The sequence below is a fragment of the Leopardus geoffroyi genome, chromosome D1 (assembly GCF_018350155.1).
Source record: "Leopardus geoffroyi isolate Oge1 chromosome D1, O.geoffroyi_Oge1_pat1.0, whole genome shotgun sequence".
Classification (NCBI taxonomy): domain Eukaryota; kingdom Metazoa; phylum Chordata; class Mammalia; order Carnivora; family Felidae; genus Leopardus; species Leopardus geoffroyi.
In genome coordinates this window covers 91,874,013-91,891,921 of record NC_059329.1, presented here as the reverse complement: position 1 = coordinate 91,891,921, position 17,909 = coordinate 91,874,013, and positions in this window count along the sequence as shown.

Sequence of the window (17,909 nt, the reverse complement as noted above, 5' to 3'; positions counted from 1 at the left end):
TCCAGGTTTGATTTACCTCCTTCACCTGGACTGCTTACTGTGAATTACCTTTTCTGGTACCCCCACTTCCCCCTAACATCTTAAATTGCAGTATCACAGAGCTTAGTGTTTGGTATCTTGTCCATCTTTACTCACTCTCCTGTTGACATAATTCATTATCCCATATTAAAATACCATCTATGTGCTGAAAACTTCTTATGTATCACAGCCCCTTCCTAAACTTCAAAGTCATGTATCAAACTGCCTACTTGATTTTTCCACTGAATGTCAACCAGGAATTTCAAATTTAATGCATTCAAAATTTAACTCTTGATTTGCTTCCCTTTAAAACTTGTCTACCCTCAGTCTTCCCAAATCATCCAATGGCAACTCGTCTTTATATTTGCTCCCATCAACAACCCTGGAATTATATTTCTCTTATCTCTCATATCTAATGTCTGGGAAACTAATATTGGCTCTTCCTTCAAAATAAATTCTTTTTTTTTAAAAAAACAGTGCTTATTTATTTATTTTGAGAGAGAGAGAGACATAGAGAAAAAGAGGGCATGAGCTGGGGGAGGGACATAGAGAGAGAATCCCAAATAGGCTCTGTTTTGACAGCACAACCTCAACTCAAGGCTTACAAACCGGGAAATAATGACCTGAGCCAAAATCAAGAGTTGGGCACTTAACTGACTGAGCCACCATGTGCCCCCAAAATCAATTATGATTTTGACTTTCCATCACTAATTTCTTTGCAAGTTTCCTAGATTCCACTATTATCATCCATTCCCTCACACACAGCATCCAGAGTGATCTTTAATTTTTTTTTAAATGTTTATTTAGTTTTGAGAGAGAGAGACAGAGAGACAGAGATAGAGTGTGAATTGGGGAGGGGCAGAGAGAGGAGACACAGAATCTGAAGCAGGTTCCAGGCTCCAAGGTGTCAGCACAGAGCCCAGTGTAGTGCTTGAACCCACAAACCATGAGATTATGATCTGAGCTGAAATCAAGAGTCAGATGCTTAACCAGGCAGCACCTCATTTGTTTTTTTTTTTCTTAAATTCCACATATGAGTGAACTCATATGGTATTTGTCTTTCTCTGACTCACTCCGCTTAGCATTTTACTCTCTAGTTCTAGTCATATCATTGCAAATAGCAAGATTTCATTCTTTTTAATGGCTGAATAATATTCCAGTGTGTGTGTGTGTGTGAGTGTGTGTGTGTATGTACACACACATACCACATCTTTATCCATTCATTTATTGATGGACACTTGAGCTTCTTCCATATCTTGACTATTGTAAATAATGCTGCTATAAACATAGGAGTGCATGTATCCCTTTGAATTAGTGTTTTTGTACTCTTTGAATAAATACCCAGTAGTGTGATTGTTGGATCATAGGGTAGTTCTATTTTTAACTTTTTAAGGAACCTCCTATTGTTTTCCATAGTGGCTGTACCAGTTTGCATTCCCATCAACAGCAAAAGAAGGTTCCTTTTACTCCACATCTTCGCCAACACTTGTTGTTTCTTGTGTTGATGATTTTAGCCCTTCTGACGGGTGTGAAGTGATATTACATTATAGTTTTGATTTTCATTTCCCTACTGGTAAGTAAGGAAGAACATCTTTTCATGTGTCTGTTGGCCATCTGGATGGATGTCTTCTCTGGAGAAATGTCTATTCATGTCCTCTACCCATTTTTTAACTAGATTATTTGTTTTTTGGGGTTTTGAGTTTTATAAGTTCTTTATATATTTTTGATACTAACCCTTTATCAGATATGTTATTTGAAAATATCTTCACCTATTCCATAGGTTTCCTTTTAGGTTTGTTGATTGTTTTCTTCACTGTGCAGAAGCTTTTTATTTTGATGTAATCCCAATAGTTTATTTTTGCTTTTGTTTCCCTTGCCTCAGGAGACATATCTAGAAAAATCTTGCTGCAGCCAATGTCCAAGGGGTTACTGCCTGTGTTCTCTTCTAGGATTTTTACGGTTTCAGGTCTCACATTTAGGTCTTTCATCCATTTTAATTTATTTTTGTGCATGATGTAATAAAGTGATGCAGTTTCTTTCTTTTGCATGTTGCTGTCCAGTTTTCCCAACACCATTTGTTGAAGAGACTGTCTTTTTATCATTGGATATTCTTTCTTGCTTTGTCAAAGTTTAATTGACCATAGAGTTGTGGGTTTATTTCTGGATTTTCTATTCTGTGCCATTGATCTATGTGCCCATTTTTGTGCCAATACCATACTGTTTTGATCACTAAAATTTGTAATATAACTTGAAGTCTGGAATTGTGCAACCTCCAGAGATTTGTGAAAAATGCTGTTGGCATTTTGATAGGGATTGCATTAAATGTGTAAATGGATTTGAGTAGAATAGACATTTTAACAATATTTGTTCTTCCTATCCATGAGCATGGAATGTCTCTCCATTTCTTTGTGTCCTCTTCAACTTCTTTCATCAGTGTTTTGTTGTATTCAGAGTACAAGTCTTTCACCTCTTTGGTGAAGCATCTTTTTATTTTTAGTGCAGTTTTAATTTCTTTCTGCTGCTTCATTATTAGTGTCTAGAAATACAACAGATTTCTGTATGCCGGCTTTATATCCGATGACTTTACAGAATACATTTATCAGTTCTAGTAGTTTTTTGGTGGAATGTTGCAGGTTTTCTGTATATAGTATCATGTCATCTGGAAATAATGAAAGATACTTGTTTCATACAAATTTGGATGCCTTCTAAATTTTTTTTCTTTTTCTCTTTTTTTTTTTTTTTTTTTTTTTTTTTTTTTGTCTGACTGCTGTGGCAAGGACTTCCAGTACTATGTTGAATAAAAGTGGTGAAAGCGGACATCCCTGTCTTATTCCTGACCTTAGGGGAAAAGCTCTCGGTATTTCCCCACTGAAGATGAAGTTAGCTATGGGGTTTTCATATATGACATTTATTATGTTGAGGTATAGTCTCTCTCTAAACCTACTTTGTTAAGGGTTTTTATCATGAATAGATTTACACTTTGCCAAATGCTTTTCATGTGTCTATTGAAATGATCATATGGCTCTTCTTATCCTTTCTTTTATTGATGTGATTTGATGTATCACATTCACTGATTTGTGAATATTGAACTACTCTTGCAACCAAAGAATAAATCCCACTTTATCATGGTGAATTTCTTACATGTATTGTTGAATTAGGTTTGCTAGTACTTTATTGAGGATTTTTGTATCTATGTTAAACAGAGATATTGGCCTGTAGTTCTCTTTTTTAGTGGTGACTTTACCCAGTTTTGCTATCATGATAATGCTGGCATCATAGAATAAATATGGAAGTTTTCTTTCCTTTTTTATTTTTTTCAAAATAGTTTGACAAGAATAGGTATTAACTCTGCTTTAAATGTTTGGTAAAACTACCTGTGAAGCCATCTGGTCCTAGACTTTTGTTTGTTGGGAGTTTTTTGATTATTGATTTAACTTATTTGCTGGTTACTGGTCTGTTCAAATTTTGCTATTTCTTTTTCAGTTTTGGTACTTTATATGCTTTTAGGAATTTATATAGCCATTTCTTCAAGGCTGTCCAATCTGTTGGCATATGGTTTTTCATAATATTCTCTTAAAATATTTTGTATTTCTGTGGTGTTGATTGTTATTTCCACCCTCTCATTTATAATTTTATTTATTTGAGTCCTTTACTTCAGAAGTCTGGATAGAAGTTTACAATTTTATTGATTTTTTTCAAAGAACCACCTCCTGGTTTCATTAATGTGTTATATTGTGGATTTTTGTTGTTGTTTTTGTTTGTGTGTTTGCTTGTTTTTAGTTTCTATATCATTTATTTCTGCTCTAATCTTTATTATTTCCTTCCTCCTGCTGGTTTTAGTATTTTTGTTTTGTTGTTGCTGCTGTTGTTCTTTGTCTAGCTCCCTTATGTGTAAGATAAAGTTATCTATTTGAGATTTTTTCTTGCTTTTCGAGGTAGGTCTGTATTTCTATAAACGTCCCTCTTAGAACTGCTTTGCTGCATGTCAAATGTTTTGGACCATTATGTTTCCTTTTCATTTGTTTCCACATACATTTTTTATTTCTTCTTTGATTTACTTGTGGACTCGTTCATTGTTTAGTAGCAGTATGTTACTTAACCTCCATGCATTTGTGGTATTTCCAAATGTTTTCTTGTGGTTAACCTCTAGTTTCAGAGTGCTGAAACAGTCTTGATTCTATTTTTCCTATGGTAGTTTTCCCATACCTAAATATGATATAATTTATTTATTATGCTTATTATTAGAAGTCTCTATGTCCTACTTCTAGTGTGATCATTATTTTTTCTCATTTTGCTTGGTAATATATGATGGGACCCTAGAACATTGTCTGGCATAGAGACATTCAAAAATGTTTGTTGCACACATGAAAGTAGTATTTAATGGCTTTCTGAGTTAGGATCCAGAATCATAATGCATATCACACTTCAATCATTTCTTTTCTCAATGTCAAAGGCATCCATTAATATACAAAACATTTTTTTGTTTGTGTTTGTATCTGGAAAAAGAAGGATGGATATATGATGAGGACAGTGACAAAAGAGGGTAATGTGGCTTTTATACTGGTTTAGGCTGGGATAAAAAGATGGTTTTGACACTCACTACTTCCATAAAAATAATTTCTTCCTTTTGAAAGATATGGTCTTTTTTGTATTTATTCCTACTTAAGTCTTCTGCGTGGCAGATCTTACACTTGTCATCTGATCAAAACCATTATCATTGACTTTTATATTTAACAGCTAGGAAATTAAATTAATTGTGTGAACAGAAATTTGCTTTATAGAAAAGTTAAGAGTGCCATCCAGTTTCCATGTGATAATGAACATCTTTACTTATATCACAGGTTGGTACCTGACCATGGTTCTTTGTCCGAGCTCCCCAGAGTTGAATCTCTACCTTCCTTTTTCTTTCAAATTGGAAATGAGATAATAAGTATGCTCTCAGACCCAGGGTGATTTGAGGTACCTTAAAATTATTTAGAATAGGCAAAAAGGAAAATAAATTTGGAACCATGATGCCATCTGTGTGCTCTTTTGCTCAGCCTCCCTTTGCCTGTGGGGCACGGTTCAGCAAAGTCACTTGGTACATTGGTATGTTCAGGTTCATAGCTGATGGCTTTGGGTTTCTGTTCTCACTTGATATTGTGAGTAATAAGCCCCAGTTTACCAACTGATGAGTGACTTAATAGAAAAAGGGAGAACAAGTGTCAACAAAATCGAGAAGCTACCCACAGAGAAAAGAAGCACTTTTCTTTTTAAGTCTAATTTGGGTTCTATTTAAAAAAATTGAGTGAGAATCTTATCCCACTGCTCTCAGCTCAAGAAAGAAATGAATGCCAAGTGGCAACAATTCTCCTTAATTTTTTTTCCTTTCTTTACATCGAATGGGTGAAAATTACCCAATTTGTACATCTATTACAAGTTGCTTGAGTGATTCCCAGAGAAGTGAGCTATATTCCTCTTTCCCTGCACTGTTGCACAGTGTTTCAAGGCAGTACAGATGGATCAAGTGAAGATCTTTGACAAAAATACTTGCACTGCTAAGAGTTTATAGAGGTAGCTTTAAGCTGCTTAAAAGCATGCATATGGTATGAGCTTTGACTAATTAGAGTTATTTGGCCAAATGCCATGACACAGGGAAAAAAAATAATAACTTGTTGTCTAACCCATGACTTTACAGATAGCTCAATATATATAATAAGAGTTTTGTAGATATATACAAATAGCATATTCCACCCCTTTTCTGTTATCAAAGGAGATAGTGTAGCACAGTAAAGGAGCATGAACTTTAGGATCAGAGTGAGAAAGAGTTATGTCACTATTCTCCAATTTCACTGAGAGGGATTACTGAAGATCTCTTACCCTCATCAATAAAATTAAAGTAATGATTCTTATATCTTGTGATATGGCAGATAACTACAATAAAACTAACAACAACAATAACAATAATAATTAAATAAGTACATATTCCAGGCATTCTCATAAGTGTTTTACATGTACAAATGTCCCAACAACCCTAAGTCTATCATGTTATTATTATTCCCATTTTATAGATGATTAGCTAGTCATGAAATTAAATGGCCTATGGAAAGCAATAGGTATAGTTCCTGATATATATTGTATAAGAAGTTTAAATTGCCATTCCATCATCGCCATAATTATCCTCATTGTCATATTATTATCCATATTTTATTAATATTATTTTTATTATTATGTAGTAGGCATTTTTCTTCCATTTACACAGTCTCACACCATAAACGATCCCAGGCTCTGGAGCAGAAAATTGTGGGTTTGGAGAGGAATTCTCCATTTACATCAAAGTTTCCACTATAACAAATACAACACCTACTCATTAGTAAATAATCATTGGTTTTAAATTATTCACCTCCTTTTATAATTTTTTACTCTATAGCGTTTATTCTAGGGAATAAGATGTGACTCAAGATGTATCCTGATACTTGACTTCGTACACACACACACACACACACACACACACACACAGACACATACACACGTTCCTTTCACTTCTCATTACAGTTGTTTCTTACAGGATAGGTCATATTCATGATGGTGCACAATGGGATGGCTAATGTAGATTTGGTGCAGTTCTCTTGGGATATGCATGTTCTCAGTGAAATTAGGACTGTGCTGAATGCTATGTTCTAGAAACCTTTTTGTAGGTCTCCTCTTCCCTGTCAACCATCTACAGTTGATCAAAGATCAAGATATTGTGGTGGAGAAGAGGAAATAAATACATTATCAAGCCATTCTTACTCATTAATTTGGTAGACAATAAAAGCACATGTCAAAATCTTAACTTTCATTCCTTCTCTTCCTGCAAGAGTTATTAGAGTTATTTCGCCAAATGCCATGACACAGGGAAAAAAATAATAACTTTTTGTCTAACCTATGACTTTACCGAGGAGAAAACTGATTTATAGATACCTCAATATATATAATGAGTAGAGAACTTTGTAGATATATAAAAATAGCATATTCTACTCCTTTTCTGTTATCAGAAGAAGATATGTGTGCCTCAGACTTCATTATCTAGGGCCATTAAAAGTACACAGAGTGATCAGGACAGAAAAGTATTGATGAAATGCTATTTAACTTCCAAGTGACACATCTATTTAAGCTGTGAATAATACTATATTTCACACTTGATTTTATTTTTTATATCTTTTTAAAGGTTATTTATTTTCAGAGAGAGAGAGAGAAAATGAGCAGCAGGGAAGGGGAAGAAAGAGAGTGGGAGAGAGAGAGAGAGAGAGAGAGAGAGAGAGGGAGAATCCCAAGCAGGCTCCACACTGAGCTTGACCCCATGACACTGGGATCATGACCTGAGCCCAAATCAAGCATTACTGAGCCACCCAGGCATCCCTCACACTTGATTTTAAATCTGCTGTTGTTAGGTTCACATTTCAATTATGCCTCATTTTCCTAAAATGATACATTTGGCTTATAAATTTCACAAGCTAACAGCTTTTGGAAACATCATTTTGATTAAAACCTATGTCTCAATACACTTTCTAAGACAAGCAGAGGGAACATTTGGGAAAAAGTTTATCTGATTCTCTTTAAGAGTACCAGTTTTCTTGGGGTGCCTGGGTGGCTCAGTCAGTTAAGCGTCAGACTTCGGCCCAGGTCATGATCTCACAGCTCATGAGTTTGAGCCCCATGTCAGGCTCTGTGCTGACAACTCAGAACCTGGAGCCTGCCTCAGATTCTGTATCTGCTTCTCTCTCTGTCCCTCCCCTGCTCATGCTCTGTCTCTGTCTCTCAAAAATAAACATTAATTTTTTTTTAAAAAGAGTGTTAATTTTCTTGTAATAAATTTGGAAAATGCAAAATTCTGGTAGAGACCAGGGCGATTTGACCAAAATAACCCTAATTATTAGATTAAAAAATCAAGGAAAATATAAAGAAGCAGTAAAGCTACATTTTGACAATTTATATGTAGAGGGGAATTAAGTCATGTTAATTACATAAAATGGCTTCTTTCTAAAAAAGAGAAGATATCAAAACTTAAAAGGGACCTAAAAGATTAAATCCATCCATTATATACAGGAGAGGACACTCAAAAGTTTTTCTGTGCCTTGACAGGCATGATCTTCTTAGTTCTGAACAAATGTTAAAGTAAGAGGGAAAACAGAATACAGAGGAATGAACCTAGATTTTGGCTCTGACATTTCACAATTCGGTTAGGTCGAATTCTAAAGCTCAGTTTACTCATCAATAAATTGGAAAAGAAGCACACTTCATAAATATTTGTGAAGCTGAAAATGATATATACCATACATTTACTGGAGTCTCTGTGCAGAATAAGCAATAAACATATTACTGCTGCTGTGGGTTATCAGTTTTGTTACATTAATCATCTCATCCTCCTGAACTGAATCTTGTATATTTCTTTTGTTACCAAGTCAATAACAACATTGTATTTTCTTCCCTAAGGATCTAGGATAATATTACAGGTACTGTTCAATGGAGAAGGAATGGAAAAAAGTAAAAAAAATTCAAATGTTTACAATGTTTAATGTTGTATGTTGAACGTTTAATGTTTACAACCTTAAGGTCAAACACACACACACACACACACACACACACACACACACACGCACACAAATTTGCGAATCAAAATAGTAGAAAGAAAAGACCCTATCACATGGGAGATATCTTCTGTTTATACACATATTTAAATACACTAGAGGAAACTACATAAACATGTTGAGTAAGAAACTCCAGGCAAAAAAAAATAGTATGTTTATCATTTTATTTATATAAATTTCATTTTTTTATATCATGTATTACAAAAACTACCACACAGTCTTACATGTCAAGGAAATGATTGCTGTAGGTAATGTTATAACTAGAAGGAAGCATGAATGCTCAAATATTCTTTTTCTTCATATGCATAGTGGTTCTGTGGGAAAATAGAATTTTTTATGATATGTACATTTTTTCATATGGCTTCACCAAAAATGTTACATAAAATTATGTGTGAGGAACTAATAAAAGTGAGGCCCAAGAAGTTAGCAACCGACTGACCCTCTTTGAAAGTTACTAAAATATTTACTAAAGCAGGGGAAACACAAAGCAGGAAAGGGAAGTGAAAAAATAGAAGTTGGTGAAAAAAAAAACAATTAATAGACATATTGAAAATGTAACAGAAGAAATGTTCATACCATACTGAAAACTCTTTTTCAAACAAAGACTTTTTACATCTTTATTACAACAGGACAAAACAGGGACCAACATTAATTTAATGTTTGGATTATAAAATACATGGTTTGATTTAGTCAAAGAAACAATTTGTGTGTTTAATGTAGTGGTGGATGCTGAAAGTATATTAAAGAGTTTTTGAAATACAGAGAAGTGTGAGCTTAATTCAAGGAAAGAATAACTGGTCTGGCTGGCTAATTCTTTGGAAAATTTTCTAAGTCCCTGGCCCTTAGTGTGAGGGCAGGTCCTCACTCCAATACCATTTATATCACTTGATTGTCAGAAAGAGGAAATTCTGCCATAAACCTAACAGGCTATCACTTACTAGTCTTTCAAGATTTTGTTGGTCCTTGCTGGGTCTCTGCTTAGTTCTTGAGTTCTCAGTGCAAACGGCTCAGATAGCCCTCAAGGATTTTACTGCAACCTGGTTTGTGTTTGTATTGGTTTTATTATCTTGAACTATGAAGACAAAGCAAGTTTGATTGCTTAAAGCCCATTGTCTTTCTTGAGCCACAAGCAAATATTCAAGAGCTGTTTGATTTTGTGTGTTTTCTCTAATCAGTATGTAGATTCCTATTTCCCTCAAGGTGTTTGGAATAAAATTTGCCAGCTATTTAATAGTAACTAGGATACCTTGTATAGCTCTCTCTGTCCTTTTATTTTAATCCTGGTATTAGATTTCTAAAGGCCTTTGGAAACCTAAATTGCTATTTTTTGAGGCCTGGTAGGTCTTTATGCTATGATTTTTTTTTTTTTTAGGTAATTCTAAGCAGGACAGATGAAGTCCTCAGAAAATCTTCAGCTGTCATTTCCCTAGCTAGACTTCTTATGTTATTATCAGTAAAGTCAATTGTTCTGTATACATAGGACTAATGTAATTAAAAAAAAAGTTATATAACATTGGCATTTATTGATAATTACATTTTACAAGTTTTATATTTAATTATTTTCAATGATTAAATAATTCTTAAATTATTATAAGATTATATAGTATATAATTATATATAATTATAATTCTTAAATTATTATATTAAATTAAATAACTGTTAAAAAGGCAAAAAATATAATACTGCTTTGGGTTTATACTTACATTAATAATTTACTGTTAGTAAGTCTGAGGATGGCCTTGATGATGAGTTGGGTGAACTTCCAAAGTTAAGAAAACACATACATAACATATCCACAATAGACGAAAAATAAAAATAGAAAGCTCTTGCAGAGATCAAAACTCATAATTATTTCCCCTACAGACAGTTTTGGATAGCATGCTGCTAAATAGGTTAAAGAAAGAACTTAGGTGAAAGAATTCTGAAATACCATCTAAAGCAGACTCCAGCCAAATATCTCAGGCTGTGAATTCATCAAATTGGAGCCAACTAAGCAAGACTGAAATAACTAAAAAGAATCCTGAAAAAACTGCCTTTTGGCAAAGGTGACTTTGCATTTTTTTACTTTCTCTAAATCAACAACCACTTGAAATTTAAATTTAAAGAAAAATTAAGATAAAATAAAATAAAATAAAAATTCAAGGTTTAATTATTGAAGTGCTTTTACAAATAACATATGGTTTGTTGCCTTCAAAATAAGCAATTGTAAATGATTAAATGTTAGAATTTTCCTACAGTATCTTTTTCAATTCTTGATCTCAAAGTATATTCTTTTGTGAGATATTCAATACATTGTTACTCTATAAAATAGTTAGCTTTTGATGTTTCCAGAAATTTGAAAATTCATATTTGACTAGGAGCAATCTGTTGAGTCTTGGAATCCTTCAAGAGAGATATTAAATGGCAAAAGTTTAATCTCTTATTCATGACTTGTGGTGAATGTTTTAATGATTTCAATATTTTCTACACTGAATTTCAAATACAAAGTCTTTAAAATAATCTATTTTATAAAGAAATGCTATTCTATTCTATTTCCCATTTTTTATTTGATTTCTTATTCCCTATTTTTTCCATGATTACAAAATAAAACTAGGTACAAAATGTCCAGAATATGATGAAAAGAAACAAAGTAGAAGATAAAAGAAAGGAAAACTTACATTTTCCCTTCCTACCATATATTAAGTGTAATTGCTTGCATTTTTTTCACTTAATTCTCACAATAGCTCATAATGAATCAATTTTATTTTCATTTTTTACATGTTAACACTGGCACTTAAAGCAGGGAAGAGTAAAAGTGACTTGTTCACTTTATAAAACTGTAAAAAGGGGAACCTTGGAGTCAAGATCAAGTTAGTTTGATAGCAAATTCTTATACATTTCACAGCACTGTAATCTGTAGTTTCTGAAGTAAATTTTGGTAAATGTTTATTTGTTTGCTGTAAAACAAACAAACAAAATCTAATAAAATCACCTCTGCTACATTTTTGAGAAATATTATTTTAATTTCCCTTTGGTAATAGAACAAAAGGATCGAATTCCTGCTTAATTTATTATGGTTTGTGTAGAGAAAGAGTATTAGAGAAAATCTGACAAAAAGTTAATTTATTTTAGAATACACTGGTGTCAAAGGAGATGAAACCACATAACCTTTTATATTTGATGTTAAAAATGGAAGGGTGGTTGATGTTCACACTTAGTGTCTTGAATGCTGAAGATATGAGGAATAAAGATCCAGCTAGGTTACAGTAGATTTTTAGGTAACAGAAAGAAGCAAATGCTATTTAAGTAATAAGAAGAAGTAGAAGATGAAGGGGTGAGGGAGGAGGAGGTAGAGGAAGAGGAGAAGGAGAAGAACAGGAAATGCTATTAGAAGATGGTTTAGGAAATTTTTGGAAGTAATTTTGGAAGTAACTAAATTTCTGGGTTTTATTTGTCTATAGCATGCCATTCAAGGGAATAACTGAAGATTCCTTTAGTATCCAAGCATAATAGTAGGATGTCAGAATTATAGAGGATGGCTAAATCAATCAAATCTTTACAGATTAGGTAGGAAAGTTAAGAAATAACACATGTTTACTTACATGTGTGTACTTTGTAAGTACACACAATGGAGTATAAGGTGAAGGCACAATCACAAAGCTGATGTCCTCATAGTAAGATGGAAATCTTTTTGACATTCAACAACACAAACATAAACAGAAGACAGGCAAGCAATGAGGGATGGTGTTTTCAGAGGTGACTTTGAGAAATACTGATGGGCAAGGAGAAATGAGTAGAAGACGAAAAGAGGCCATGCCAAGCAAATGATTCCTTATCTTGAATTGCTTATATCACTGCCTGAAAAAAAAATGTGATTTTCCGTTATCTGGGTTGTCAACTAGAACCTGAGATTAACTTTCAGAAAACCATTATGAAAATGGCATCACAAATCGTAGGCTTTCATTACTATAAATATATTAGATAACTAGCATCTATAACAAAAATTACATGACGTGGTCTTTTTAAGTCTAGTACAATTATCTACACATCAGTGCAGAAAAGAGGTATCAAAGCATACCTGAGATAAGCAAAGAAATGGAAAGACAAGATAAGCAAAGAAAAAGAAAATTTTGGAGGAGCACATTAGGAAATATATAGCAATTATAGTACAATGTCAGGTTTTACCAATTGACAAAAATAAACAAGGCAAACATACAATGAGAGAATGCTACATGAATGTATTAGTTGAAACTGGAATTCAGTTTTAAAGGGTAATTTCTGGAAGAGTAGAGAGTGCAAGGTTGGCTTTAGGAATAGGAGTGTGATGGAGTGGGATGTTTGGAGAGGCTTTCTTCCATAATTTCTTATTTTCAAATATACGGGAGTAGATAAATGGCATTTACATTAAAAATATGTCAAAATGGCATCTAGCCCTAGGATAAGAAAATAGTCATTTCTCCTCTGGAAAAGAAACCAAAATTGACAAAAAATGACATTTCACAGATACCAAGTGCAGCCTAGTTACAGGCTGGGCATATTAAGTGAACAAAAATGAGACTTTTACAGGAAAGATGTAGTGTATTAGATACAGACAATTTCATTCAAATGATTTAAATCCTTTGCCTATGCTTAAAACAGTGTCAGATTAAACAAAAAAATACTTAAAATCTTAAATATTTCACACATTACATCCCCAGAAAACCCCTGTCACAAAGAGATCACACTGAAGGGAGGAAAGGTCCCAACTTTACCACTATTCTTAGAGTGCGTCCCTTAAAAATGTAAAAGAATAAGGGTATTTTTGCAGCATGGAATGGATAAAAATGTAATAAATCCTCTCTTTCTTCATATATAATGTGTGTGTTTTTCTACAAAATATTTAAATAGTAATGGGGGTATTTGCATGTTCCATTCTAGAGTTATCTTAACAATTTTCTTAAAGTAAGTGATTACATGCAATTACATATGATTTTTTTAATTTCTTGATTTCATACTTTTTTTTTTAAATACACAGTCAAATAGAAAATACTACAGATTGGAATCCATACAAATTGCTGTAAACCCCTTTCTACTCATTGCTCTTGGACCTTTCTTGTCATTAGGGTCACATGTTATGAAATGTAATGGTTTGAGGTGTTTGCTAATTTATTAGCTGTCAAAGCAGTGCCTACCAATATGATTATTTTGGATTAAAAAATTAAAATATTTTTATTGCCCTTAGGGCAACATGACATAGGAGATAGTTGTTAAGGTCTAGCCCAGGCCACTGGTTGAATGCCAGTGGGGGTCAGAGGCAAAAGAAAGCATCCTCTATGAGAGTTGAAAATACACAGTAAGAAAAAGAAACATCTAGTTCATTTTTTGAGCCTGAATCTGAAAAGACAATTTTATTGCAGTGACAATAATCAATAGTAAAACAGCACTCATTAAACTATGTGATTTCTCAAGGGGTAGAAAAAAGAAAGGTTAATAATGGTGAAATGTGGTAATCTTTATCAACCCCTTTCTAGTAATTTTGATTAGCCCTTGAACATTATATCGGTGATAACAACAATGACCCTTCTGCAGGAATAATTAAAACATTCAAAAGAGAAAACATTTTACTAATTTCTTGCCCTGGCATCTGAGATGGCCCCTCTCCCATACTGCATATATCATTCATCTCAAAAATCTCTTTACAGAGTTCTCTCATTGATTCATTATAGCTGATTCAGCAAAATGTTAGCAAAACCAATGTTCAGAAATGCCTAAGACTTGAGCATATAAAACCCTCTCGTGCACAAGGACACACTGAACTCATTAGGCTGGCGATTTTAACCTCAATCCTAGGCATAAATTACCAAAGATATAGTTCAGAAAACATTAAATAGCATATCAGAGATTCAGGGTTCATAATGATTCATAAGCATTCTAAAGAATACATCTGGTAAAATTAATCTTATTTCCTTCACTGAGAGATAAAAGAAATTGTCTAGAGAGACTATGGCTTCAAAGAATTGTGAAGTTCTATTCCGGTATCACTGGGAATAAATCAAAGTATGGGGGGTTATGTCTGAGAACTAGTAAAAAATTATAAACTGATTTACAAATATTAGTATCACAGTTACTATTAATATAACCCTTAATATGCATGAAATGCATTTTTACACATATCTTGAACCAGAAAGACCTTGTGCCATTTAAAATCTGAACAGGGTTTCTGTTGAGTCTGTTGAGAGCAGCAGCACCACCATATGTAAAGACATTTGTCCAGGGGTGGGGGCAGGGAGAACAATACTGTCCCTATTGTAACATTCAATACATTCAATGGGTGCTTTGTTGAAATCAAAGCACCCAGGCTATCTGTGAATGGCAAAGTGCGAGTGAGAGAAATAGAAATAAGAATGTCCATGTTGTATTTATTCAAACATGATTGAACACTTACCTTATGCTAGGTTTTGCTTTCATAGCATTACTTGAGAATTGCCTAATTACCTCTTGAAAGGAAAGGAGATGCCTTGTTTATAGATTCTGCTGGTACTTTTCTTTGCAAGGCAACACCTATCAATGTTTTCGTCTAGCTAAGAAATTCAGGTCTGACTTTAAATTCAAAGCTTTTTCTAAATGTCTTTAGCATTTTTCTTTAGTATCTGAAATATCTTAAAGGCTGTTTATTGTAATTCTTGAAAGCCAATTAAAAGCTCTCCTGTTGGCTCCCATAGAGACCTCCTATGTACCTCCAAAAAGTTCCTGGTTGAGGAATACTTTAATGAGAAAACAGCAGCGGGTTTCTAACTATTACAAGTGACATTCACTGGGCAGGAAGGAAGGGTCATTGCTTGCAGGTGTAAAGGAGACGATCTGTTTCATCTCTAGTAATTTAATATTTAGTTCATGTCGTATAATGGTGTTGAGCAGATTGAGGGGAAAATAAAAACCATTAGAGTTTTTTATAAAGCTAAAAACTAAGAATTTCAATCACAGGCACTATACCCCAGAATTACATTGGTCATTTTAATCCATTTTATAATATTCCAAAATGTTTTCATTTCACTGTGTAATTTACTCTTTCTTGAAGACCCAAATTTCATGCACATTATCATATTTATTGCAGTGAAGTCATAGTCAAAGAAGGTTAAGTTTTTTTTTTTTTAAACCAAATTCCCAGACTTTTTAAAAATACCAACCTGTGATACATTCTATTAAGGAAATTTATAAAGATGTACATGATAAAAGGAGAGTCTGATAGCAACGGAATAGGAAGTGTTGGCACAGAGGTGGGGAAGGGAGTGGAAACAAATGAGGTTTAAAAGAGAGATGATGCTAGACTAGTCTGACAATTGTCATTACCTTTATCTTCATGCAAAGGACAAATGGAAATTATTAAACATTTTTAAAAGGGTGTAAAAATAACCAAAGTTGAAATTTAAGAAGATTGTTCTGGCTGAAGTACAGAGAATACTTTAGTAGCTAGAGGGGAAGACGAGGAACTAATTAAGAATGAAACCTTGGCCATGGCTGGGAAAACTGAGTGAAGAACTTAAGAAGAGAGGGCCTAGGAACGAGTATTGAAGAATCTAAATATTTAAAGTCTAAAGAGAAATAACTAAGAAGTGTCCATAATTATGGTAGAAAAATCAGGGGAGTGTGGTTTCGGTGAATCCAATGGAAAAGAGTGTTTTTACCTTGTGAGATTTTAGGAGAAAATAAGATTTAGGGATATATTCATCTTATTGCACTCATGGTCTTGCTCACAACTTGTCCCCTACTTGCATCTCTTCCTGAAATCCATTCCACACTGCTGTCTTTGATTTAGCTTTCTCCTATCCTGTTTTCAGGACCGCAGAATTCATCATTGAATCAGTTCACAAACAATTGCCAGATGCTAGCTAGCTATGTGCCAAACATGAAGTCAGACAAAACAACAGTTTCAGACTTGAGAGCAGTGTATGTCCTGACCCCAAGGTGCCTACAGAGAATTGGGAATTCAGACACATTTTTAAATATTTATCTATGTATCTGTTTATCTATTTGACAAGTTTTAAAGTAGTTTTAGGTTCCCAACAAAATGGAGAAGGTACAGAAATTTCTCATATATACCCTGTCCCAACATGTATACAGTCTCCTCCATTATCAGTATCTTCCATCAGAGTAAAACATTTGTTATAGCTGATAACCCTTTATGAACTCAAAATTATCACCCAAAGTCCATAGTTTGCATTAGGTTTCACTCTTGGTTTTGCACATTCTATGGGTTTCGACAAATGTATCTACAACTATAGTATCATACAAAGCAGTTTCATTGCTCTAAAAAAAAACCCTCTGTGCTCCACCTATTCATTTCTCTCTTTACCCTAATCAATAGTAACCACAAATCATTTTATGGTCTCCATGGTTTTGCCCTTTCCACAATGTCACATAATTGGAATCAAACTGATTGGCTTCTTTCACTTAGTAATATGCATTTAAGTTTCATCTATGTCTTTTCATTGCTTGATAACTCATCCTTTTCAGTGCTGAATAATATTCCATTGTCTAGATGTACCACAGTCCTTTTGTCCATTCTCCTACTGAAGGACATCTTGGTTGTTTCCAAGTCTGGGTAATTATGAATAAAACTGTTGTATTGATTAATCAGGGTTCTCCAAGTAAATAGAACCAACTGGAGAGATGATAGATGATGACAGATAGATAGGTAGATAGATAGATAGATAGGTATAGATAGATCCACTGAAGTGAGGGATATTATGAGAAATTGGTTCACCTGATTGTGTAAACTAAGAAATTACATAATCTACTGTCTGCAAATTGGAGACTCAGGAAAGGTAGTGGAGTAGTTCAGTCCAAGTCTGAAGGCCTGGGAATTAAGAGATATAATTACTTAAATTCCAGTGCAAGGGCAGAAGATGAGATAAGATATACTAGTGCAGCATGGAGGAGGTAGGAAAAAAGGGGCAAAATCCTCTTTCCTCTGCCTTTTGTTCTATTCAGGCCCTCAGTGGTTTAGACGATACCCAACACACCAGAAAGGGCAATTTCCTCTACTCAGTCCACCAGTTCCAATGCTAATCTCATCCTGAAACACATCCAGAAATAAGGTTTATTTAATTTGTTCCCTACTTAATGCCCATAGTAAATTCAGTGAGTTATCCCCATACTTGGTATCATAAATCCAATCTCAAAGTTGTACAGTATATGGAATCTCAATTTATCATCTTGGTAATTGTACTTTACCTAACCCCACATACAGTCTTATCCTATGTATGTGTATATTAGTGTTTAAGTAAATATTTAAAAAATTTTCTGGTTGGATTTCAGGAACTC